Source organism: Rhamphochromis longiceps, linkage group LG16, assembly GCF_057381845.1.
Source record: "Rhamphochromis longiceps isolate RC_006_pf linkage group LG16, R_longiceps_female_GT1.1, whole genome shotgun sequence".
NCBI classification, from domain to species: Eukaryota; Metazoa; Chordata; class Actinopteri; order Cichliformes; family Cichlidae; genus Rhamphochromis; species Rhamphochromis longiceps.
The window spans coordinates 28040967-28051217 of record NC_140572.1 but is presented as its reverse complement, the minus strand read 5'-3'; positions in this window follow the sequence as shown (position 1 = coordinate 28051217).

The following is a 10251-nucleotide window of genomic DNA, read 5'->3' as shown; positions in this document are numbered from 1 at the left end:
TTGTTTTTAAAAATTGCCTGTTGCTTACAGTTCTTGTTTCCAGAGGACCTGCTGTATTATGCTAGACTGTTCTCTGTCCCCACGCCAGCAGAGTGCAGCTCACACCACACACTGATCTTTGCAGTCCTGGGTCAGGTCTTGACTGCACTGTAACATGACACACTTCCTAAGCCCATTGCTTCAATATTCAACAGGCCTTGGTCAAAGGTGTGGGAGCATTAAAAGCACTGTGAACTGATAGTAAGGTCCTAACCATGTTTCTCATTCATCTTGTCCCTTTTTGCAATTTTTATCATACACACTCTTACAGCTTTCTCCTAGATCGATAAGCTCTTTCTTCATGAGATGGTTTGATTGACAAGCGTTCTGCTACTGCGCTATCTGCTGTTGCCATGGTGACGCCAGCATAGTCCATCGAATCTGTGGTTTTGGTTGCTTCCTTATTTCTCAAGGCCAGCAAGTCGTATTTCACCCTCTTAAATTATTTCATTTGTAAATCAGGAGATGTTATGAAACTTCATGGGCGCGTGCACAGAGGTGATAGCACAACAGCAGCTGCAACCCCATAGCAACTGGTCAAACTCACATTTTAAACATGGTTTAGCCACGAATACCACGCAGTGTTTCACACACAGTGCAGGTGACTGCTATTCATAAACAAAGCTAAAGATTGCCCTGACCAGAAAATCTATAAAAGTGTTATTGCTCAAAGGCTTAAAACAGCTTATGGTTATGTTTCCCTGACTACTGACCTTTCACTGGAAAACCTTTTAAAGAAGGGGTCTAGATGAATGAGTGTTGAGAGTGTGACCATGTCATGTGGCACTGCTTGCTTCTCTCCTCCTACACACATTTTCTCATTGGTTTCTTTTAAACATGATCACGACCTCTAAATCGGTGGTTTCAGTTTTCTAACATCTCACATTTGAGCACTTATTGCAGATCAGAACATAACTGTATTCATAATAGTGGCATAATATCAACTTAAAAAAAATGATGCTATGTATTCGAAAATGGATTTCCACTTCCAGCCTCCAAAGAGCAAACAACTGCAAAACAAGCATTTAACATAGTCAAACTGCATTTAATTAATAGTATATTTAGAATAAATAATAACATAAAGAAGAATAAAATAAATAATGTTTATTTTATATAAAAAAATGTTTTTATATAGTCCTGTGCAAAAAAATATTTAGCCTCATCTCATGTATTTATATTTTGTCTCCAAGAAAGTTATTATATTTTTTAAGTGATCTTGAGAAATAGTTCTTCAGGCTTTGGATGATTTTTTTTTAAGTTTTTCTTTGGCTACTTTTTCTTTACCAAGAACATAAATTGTACTTTTTAAGGGCTTTAATGCTAGCAGCCTTGTCACAGAAACACATAATTCGTTCCAGTTGATTTAGCTGAATCAATGAAAAAAAAGGCCAAAGATAACACAGGTTAAAAGCTTAAAATATTATTTTTGCACTGTAAGAAGTTTCCCAAGAGCCATTAACCAAAAACCTAACATATCTCAGAAACAGGACCTGAAAGATGCATCTCCCCCCACAGTCGATCAATTTAAGCATCAGAAATGGTCTCAGTGGAAGGGAAACAGGGAGAAGAGCAAGAGGTATGCCAAATTACATAAAAAATGGACTGAAAATCATTGGCCACAGTTCTCTTGGAGTGATAAATACAAATGTAAAATTTATGGTTCAGATCAACACCGACATGTACAGAAATATCAGGAGAAAGGTACTACAGTGAGTGTTTGAAACCGTCTGCAAAACACGGTGACGGCTCTGTCATGGTTTTGGGCTGCATTCCAACCAGTGGTGTGGAGATCTTGTCAAAACTGACGGAAGTATGAATGTAGAAAATCTACAATGCAGTACCATCTGGAATGTGTCTGACAGGCTTCATTTTTCAGCATGACAGTGATCCTAGACACACTGTCAATACAGTGAACGCATACCTGAATAGAAAAACACACAATAGAACAGTATCAATCATGGATTGGCCACTCCACAGCCTGGACCACGTTATAAAGCATTATTATTGAAGCAAGGTGGGATCATCTCGAAAGAGAAAGCAATGAAAGGCAGCCAACATCCAAAGAAGAGCTTTGAAATTCTTCCAGGAAGCCTGGAGAACTATTCCTGAAGACTACTGAAAGAAGAAAGCTTCCCCTAGAGAGTTCAGGTTGTGTTGGCCTTACTAACAATTGACTTTCAAGCTCATTGGAATTGTACAACCCTCTTTCTTCTTTATATACTGTTCCATGTATGTTTGTAAATGTTTCAATAAATTGCTGCATTTATTTCCTATTTTGTATTAACGAAAAAAGACAAAACCATCAATAACATTCTTGTGAAAACAACTTCATTGAAAACATTTTTTTAAAACAATAAACAAACTGCCCCTTTCGCCGTCAGTACAAAGCAATTCAACTGTGAAAACAACCAAAAAACTTCTTATGTTTGTAAAATACCACAACTGGAAAATACAATGGGATTTGTTTGAAAATAAATATGCAAATTATTTCCATATTTCTTTTGTGCCTGCAAAAACAAAGAAAAAGAAAAAAATCCTGAACAATTCTGTATTTACTGGTATGCAGTGCACAAATGTGCGTAGGAGGAGCCGTGTTTGCTGTTAGCTGCTGTGACAAAAAGAAAAAAAAGCAGTTAGTAGGTTCTAAATTCATCATTTTATATATTTCTTTCACATGCTGGTTAAAACATACTACAGCAGATGGGTGTAGTCTGTGCTGCATTCATTCTCTGAACTCACACTGATGCAAGAGCTCAGAGTGATTCTCTGTCTGTCTTCTTCACAAATCACAACCAAATACTGGACGTCTGGAAATATTCTTCCAAGCACATGATGCTTGACCAAATCTATCAGTGCCTGTGCAGTAACATTGCAGTCGTATTCTAAAGTTCTCGGGTTATCCAACACTTTGCAGTCAACAGCTTTAGTGCATTCCAGCCATTCAAATCAGTTACTTTGAAACACAGTTTTGCAGAGGCGGCCTTCAAGCTGACAGCAGCAATGAAAAGTAACTGAACTGGAATATGTAAGTCTGTGACTAATATGAAAATATCTTCAAAGGCAAAGATGCAGTTTATTGTCCAGGCCCTTCTGTGGAGCACCCCGATTATCTGTGTACAATCACACAATCTGACCAATGATCTCGAGTTCACGTTGCCACTCTTTGAAGCTTTTTAGGTACGGTCTAGATCATCAGCGCAAATTAGCCTTTATTTGTTCCTTCTCTCTGATCTTGGTGGCTCGTCCTTTCCTCTCCGTGTCAGCCCTCAGAGACCTGCTCTTTTCATCACTACGACCGTTTGATCTGCGCTGCTGAGATCTGGTCTTTACAATACAGAAAGAGAGGGGGGGGGGGGGGAGGATGATAAAGAGCATAGTCTTTTTTTACTATGCTGCCCATTTATCTACAGATATTTGTGTTGTCATGGGCACAATTATCACACCTTTCAATTTACTTGTTGTGCTGCTTTAATCATATCAGCTCTTTGAATTGTGGTGAGAGTACAAACAAAGCATAATACTTTGTTATCCATTCCTGTTCCCTTTGTCACTACAGGCAAGAGCAGGCCTGGATAGCAAACCCAGAAATGTCCTACTACTCTGTCTTGTCTGGTGCTTATCAGCGTACCAGTGACAGACCCAGTGCTTGTCAGTGTCGTCCTTTCGTATTTGATCTGCTCCCTTGGCACCATCAAAGACAGCCAGGAGCATAAATGGCCTATAGGCCCACTGGCTTAATTAATGTTGGTTTCCCTTAAATCCTCTGCTGGTTCTTTTATTGATGCTGTCAGTTAAAAGAAAAAAAATACTTTATTTTTAGAAAGGTCAGCTTTTCAGGTTTTAACAAATTTTCTTGGGTTGTTCTGCTTAGTGAGGATTAACTTCTGAATTGGAGAATCTGAAGGGATTTAAAAAGATTAAAAAGGTTTCTGTAAGGGCCTAGACATTATTAAGGTGTTTTAGAGACCTTAATAATATCATTTAATTTATAAATAAACTGGAAAAGAATTAGGTTCAAAATGCCAGCTCCCCTTGATGTACTAAAATCATCCCCACTTGGTAGGAAGATGATTGAATAAAGATTTATAAATGTTTTGACCACTCCTGAGTCGGGGTTTCTCTGTGCTATCACGGGGATCAAAGAATCGGGTTTATTACCATCTTGGTAATGCCTCTGGGTACTTATTTAAGGAGTCCCTATCCTAATGAATAAGGACTCTTGTTAAATTCCAGAGGGAGACACAAATCCAGCATCAGGTGTCACAAGCTAGTGTACTCTCAGTGTTGATCCCAAGACAAATGTGTAAAAATCTGTGCCAAATCAAATATGCAGATCCAGTCACTGGGGGAGAAATATACGTGCAAATAAATGCATCTGCCTATTTAAAAGCATAAGGAGAGAGCCATAGCTTTCCTTTTAGCAGTCACTGGGACAAAAATAACACCCACCTAATCACCAGTGAAATACTCATAAAATGCAACTTAAAAACATTTGTATTATTACCACAAAATATGGTTCAAAATACTTTTTACCTACAAGCTGTACTTCTTCTTAGCATGTGTAAAGGTACAGCTTCATTAACAATCTATCTAATCTCAATCTAAAGTACTGACACAGTCTTTTCTAGCATATCCCACTAGAGGACACGCCCATGCTAATTTACACTATGGACACAGTAACCAATACTCTTTTATGAAATTATTATGGTTAGCATTTGACATGCAGTCGCCATGATCTGCTTTTTCCCATTGCCTTCCCTCACAAATTGCTTGTGGTACATTTATTTTGAAGTACTTTTTATAAGTGCATTAATAGTTTTCCATTAATACAAAGTTTGTAGTGGGATAATTTAGTGGTTAGTTTTCAAAAAAAGTTAGAAAATAAGTTGACGGCTCAGCTGGTGTATAAAGAAAAGGAGCCTTCCCATTTTCTGCCTGCGGTCTATTCACTCCAAAGCCAAAAATGTTCAAACAGCTCATAATAATTGAGATGTTGGAGGGGGGGGGGGGTTGTTTTTTTAAAGGTGCTGAAAATGCAGGGTAGCACTTTTAGCACTGCTGAACTGTTTTTTCCACACATGCACTTGTTTCTTTGTAGCTCAGCAGAATGACAGCAGGTAAGACAGGTAATCAGCTCTTACAGCTTTGTCAGACTGTGTTGTGGGAGTCTAACAGGGATGGATAGGCATGGCTGGGAAACTGTTAAGCCTTGTTTTATGCTTAACTTTAATGCTCCTACCTGTACCTATTGCATTGTCTTTTATTGCATGTGAACAGCTGCCAGGTAAGTTACAAGCCTGAGTGAATCCACATAAATAAATAACCCAATATGACGCTAACCAGCTTATCTGCCAGACTGTCAGGAGCCTGTCATCAGCTGAAATGAATTCAGCTTCAGCCTGGCAACAATGAATGCCTTGATCCCATGTAACGATTTCCCCCCCAACACCAGCTTTAATTTATCTGTGTAATGCAGATGAGGCTGCACTCAAGAGGGGAAGAGTGTCTCTGCTAAATTTGCAGCTGGGGCTGTGAACATATTGAACAGAACATGGCTTAAAGGACTCTGGGGCTAGACCTGCATGTGGGGTGGGGTCAGAGCATCTCTCTCAGTGTTGTGATTGCCCCTGTGCTTGTTGTGGCCTCCTGGTGGTCAGGTAAAGCAAAATCACAAGGAAGCAGACGGTGATATGCAATTTTAAGTCTTGCTGCAGATGCTTTATCTGATGGGTTGTAAGTAGACCTTAGGTTTAAGTAGATAATATGTCTAAAAAAAGATATACATAAAGTCAAATAAACTTCAATGTCTGCAAGATTTAATTTGGCCTACAAGCAGTGATCCATACATTAAGAAGACAGACAGGTAACAGTACAGCAGATGTGGCAACCCTTAGAGTCCATAGATCGTCGTATTGAAGTTATCCTCTCAGTTTGTCAATCTATAGAAATTAGTGTCAAAGTGGTACAACTTATGGCAGTGGAGACATTTATTCCACCTCATAGGTTTACTAATAACAGTAACTGAGCATGACATGCAGAAAAAATGGGTTTCTCTCCCTAGCAGCTTTCATTTGTGGACACCTATGGGGCACAGCCTTTTTCAGCAAATGAAGAAATAAATGGAAACTCATAAAGCCTGTAGACTTACGGGGCAGAAGAGTAAACTGCCCTGCCTCGGTGCCTGTTGCCTAGCTACTGCCTATCCATCCTGTGTAAAAAGAAATTTCTAGTTTGTTTCTTTTTCTCATTTTTCCTTCCACGTGCAGAGTCTTGGCTTGAATAAGGCTGATTGCGCTGCAAGCAAGTGTACACGTACGCCTCAGGTACTGCACATCTCCTTATGTTATTTTTCCTTCTTCCTCTTTGATTGATTGATTGAATCTTTATTTTGAACATGTTGAAAAAGTATAAAAAAAAAAAATAGAATTAAAAGAGACAAATGAACAAAGCAAACAAAAGGAAAACGAGCAACCACAACTCCAAATAACGTCCATGTTCAAAAAGGAGCAGGAAGAAGCATAAGCATAAGCTTCTTTTGTTCCCCTCTTAATGCTCCCATTTACTACAGATCTATAAGAAGGTTTTTAGATCACGGCCTCAAGACAAGATAACACGAGGCATCAGAGACAGGCTAAGTTTTAAAGTACTGCTGATGCAGAGCACATAAAGGCAAATGTTGACCTTTATGTGATGAGACAGTTTTTATTTTTCACGCTGTAAAACAAGGCGAGCACACTGCAGCCTGATACAACAGATTTCATAGGCATTAAAATGACGCCTCACCACTAGATGAGTGTTACTTTCACATATTTCTTGAATGTAAAGCAGTGTCAACCCCACATACAGCTGTCAGTTTTATTATTATTCTACAATCTGCTCTGTCAAACTCTGCTTCTGTTCTCTCTTCTTTATTCCTGTCTGTGGTTTTCAACAGAGTTATCTCTCTGTTAGTTTTACTTATCCCTCTGCGGCATTCAGTTGATTTGTCCTTCAAACTGTGAGCACTGCAAAGAGCAGAGGAGAAGAATGACAAGAACAGAGCCACAAAGAGCAGTGTGCAGCAGCAGCAGCACTGTTAGTCGTGTTTACTATGTAAAGACTGAGGGCGAAACTCGTCCGGTGCCACAATTGTATATGGATTGTAAAATAAAAGTCTCTTTAAACATTCAGCATGCTGTGCAATAAATATATTTAGCAAGTCCAATAATGTTTGTGTATTTTTCAGAAGGAATACAGGGACAGTGTGTGCTCACAGCAGAGGCTCAGCAGCTGAAATGTGGCTTTTGGGTTCAAGGGATGTGGACAGCTGGAGTTTCACAGGAGGTTTGTGCCATAATCTTGCTTCTTTCTTTACAGTATTGCAGTGCCTACCGAGTCTTTGCAGAGCATTATTGTTACCAAATGCCAGTAAGCACTCGTATGGTGCTGTTTTCAAGGACAATTTTTAAACTTCTGATTAATTCTGTTACAGCATATGGAGCCTTTCATTTACTGAGGAGATAAGACTTGAAGAACTTAATGTGACTTAAAGGTTAACTGCCAATTTAAAATGCTTGCCATTTTGCTTATTTTAATCAGGCTAAAGTTTAGGTTAATGAGGATGCGGTACGGCTGAAAGCTCTTCATACTTCTTCCTGGATTGCATTAACAAATAAACTCATTTGCAGAAGGCTTTAAAAACGTCCTCTGCTCTACTCAATTTTCTTTTTAACAGAGCTGTCATTTCACTTTGTATTCATCCACCTGGTTTTAAATAGGAAACAAAATCAGACACATGCAGAGAAAAACAGTCTGAAGATGATGAGAGAAACCACAGTGAAGTGATCCTTTTTTTTTACTAAAGCAGAGAGCTGTAAAAAGAAGTTGGGAGTACTGTCGTTGAACTAGCACATTTTTGAAGCTGACATTTACTTAATGAAGAGAGATAGTAATCTGGGAGAGACTAGGAGAGCAGATTCAGGACCCGCTCTAGTTTCCTCAAATACACAGTTAACCTTTGCTGTTTGAATAGAGGGTTTTTTGAATATGTTGATGAAATTAGCCTTCCTGAATGCGTTTGACCGGTGTTTGTGCAGCGGTTTGTGAGTCAGGCCCAGCTCTGGGCAGATGGTGGTCGGAGTGGTGCATAAGGTTTGCTTGATATTCATCAGCGGACCTGACCTCCGCCATGATGTAGTCAAGCAACCGACAAACCTCACTCAGTGTTCATCCCTGCATAATTAATGAATACAGAAATTAAAAAACAAGAAGAAAGTTGTTGTTTTTTTCTATCCAAGCTCCTCACCTCACCCTCCTCATCTCTCTCATGGTTGACTGGAGAACGATGGGCATGTTCTGACAAAATGCAGTTTAATATTTATGTGGTTCTGGAAAATGAGAACACTGGTGCTGATGATTGTTTGAACAATGAGGGGCAGGGTCGGTGTGCAAAGTTCAGAATGTATTATTTAAAAAAAATGTATGCACCGACACTTTTTTGTGAACTATAAACCTTAGAAAGTTAGACCATAGCACAGAATTGCAGTAATAATTAAAAATGAATAATTGAATTGTTAAATTGCAGTTAATTACATTTTGAGATTATTGAAATGGGGGTGTTACAATGATAATGTGGTTAGAATTGTCACCTTACACCAAGAAGGGTTCCATAGGTTATTTCCATAGTCCAGAGACATGGATGTTAGGTTAAGTGGCAATTCTAAATTAGCCACAGTGAATGTCTTTCTGTGTTGACGAGAAACGCTGGCAACCTGTCCCAGTTGGGGCGTAACGTTGTGCTGAACATTGGGGGAGTCAAGATCTCTGTCTAAATAAATAAATAAATCTGGGTAAATTTCCAGATAATTAAACATGCAACTATTTTGCTGGTAATACCTGAAACGAGTAAAGAAAATGAACAGCCTATTTATGCAAGATAATTCATAATTATATTGGGGGGCTTACATTGGTTGGGTCTGATTATTGAGGGGGGGGGTCATAACCCCCCCTGGAAATTACGCCCCTGGGCCCTGACCTGATTAGGTTCAAACAATCAAACGACCCTCTTTGAGCAAGCACTTGGTGACAGTGGGAAGGAAAAACTCCCTGTTAGCAGGAAAAAACCTCCAGCAGAATCAGGCTGAAGGAGGGGCAGCCATCCACCACAGTTGGGGTTGAGGGAAGGAAAGAAAGTGGAAGTGGAAGAAAATGGATGGAGAATTAAAATATTATACATTTGAAAACCAAATGTATTTTTTTATATTAGTGTTGCTGAGTGACTTTCTCAGCAATGTCCTCTGTGTTCACTTTTCAGAGGAAGGACATTATAAATAGTTAGTACTGTATGTACTGTGCTTCATTTTCTATTCTTCTGCACATGATGTATTTGTGGTCACCACGAGTACTTGCCTCGTAGCATATTATTCTCATGTCTTGCTAACATTATTCAGTGTAATTTACTACACGGAGATGCACAGACTCAAACACAAAAAGCTGCTAATGAGCATGCAATTAAGTTTTATACAAAATGCAATGCTGTACTTTGTTTATGTGGTGAGAAGGGTCGTGTCATTTTGCCGAAGCTTGCACATGCACATCCGCACACGCACAAAGGCAAGTTTATTACACATCAGAATAAACCACCCGAAATGTGCCAGCTCATTTGCACGCTCTGTTGTTCCCGTGCACACAGACACTGGCGAACACACCTGGTACACGGCGTGTATATGGATGTGATACCTGTGAGAATGTGTCACCTTGCACTGTTCCCACTGCATCCACGGGTGGATCAGTGATCTTTGCTGTGTGTGTGTGTGTGTGTCTGTGTGTATGTGTGCATGTCTGTGTGTGTTTTCATGTGCGTGGTGGAAGATTAATTGTATTTAAACGTGTTATTGCTTACATTTTTTGTCATCTGTTAAGAGGTTAGGGTGATAGTCTGCCTGTGAACATTTAAAATTAAATTTTTGTGGTGTGTGTGTGTGTGTGTGTGTGTGTGTGTGTGTGTGTGTGTGTGTGTGTGTGTGTGTGTGTGTGTGTGTGTGCATGAAGGGGGACGAGGAGGGGGATCTTGAACAGGTGCTTTAAGAGTACCCATTTGACTCAGGGTCTTTTCACTAATTAAGTTTAGGTTCTTTATGTGCATATGTATGTGTGCTTGCGTGTCTGTGGGTGTGTGTATGTGTGGGAAAGCTTTCCTTTTTTCGCTCCCTCATCCTTTGATTTTTTTTGTAT